This window comes from Selaginella moellendorffii, unplaced genomic scaffold (assembly GCF_000143415.4).
Source record: "Selaginella moellendorffii unplaced genomic scaffold, v1.0 SELMOscaffold_38, whole genome shotgun sequence".
Lineage (NCBI taxonomy): Eukaryota > Viridiplantae > Streptophyta > Lycopodiopsida > Selaginellales > Selaginellaceae > Selaginella > Selaginella moellendorffii.
Window position 1 is genome coordinate 1,079,279 of NW_003314299.1, and position 684 is coordinate 1,079,962.

Consider the following 684-nt stretch of genomic DNA (forward strand, 5'->3'; position numbering starts at 1 on the left):
AGAATATTTTAATTCTTAGAATATTCCAAATGGTTGTATAGAAACCCCATGAGGGCGGGTTTTCCACTTTGTGTCTTGAACTAGAGCCATAGAGAGGAGGATTGAGGTACATAGTGAACCTAGTATGACATCCACCTTCTTCTTTTTTGGAGCATTTCTTGATTGATGGAGATAAAAACTAGGTATATAAATAACAAAACTTACATACATATTAGTTCTATAATATTAAAATTGTTTTAGTATACACAACTCATATAGAGCATAGTTTTATATACATATATAAGTAAAATAGTATAAGAAAATACTCATTTACTTAGATATATAGGTAATATTAGTCAATAGTTTTCCTTTAAGAAACAATAATTTAGGGAAGGAAGTACTGCTATTGTATCTTTAAAAGATCCACAAAATCTTAGTTTATATTTAATAGAATTTTATTTAAAATAATTTTAATATTATTTTCATAAATTTATCTAATAATATTTATTATAATAAATAGTATTTTTTACAATAAAATAAATTTTTAAGCTTTAGGAAAATGTTAAATAAATAAATAAATAAATAGTATTAAATTCATCACTAGAATATAGCAATCAGTCTTCATATGATGTATAGTATTATAAATATTTATTTACAAATATTTAGATAATTTTATTGTTTTATAAAACACACACACACAGATAT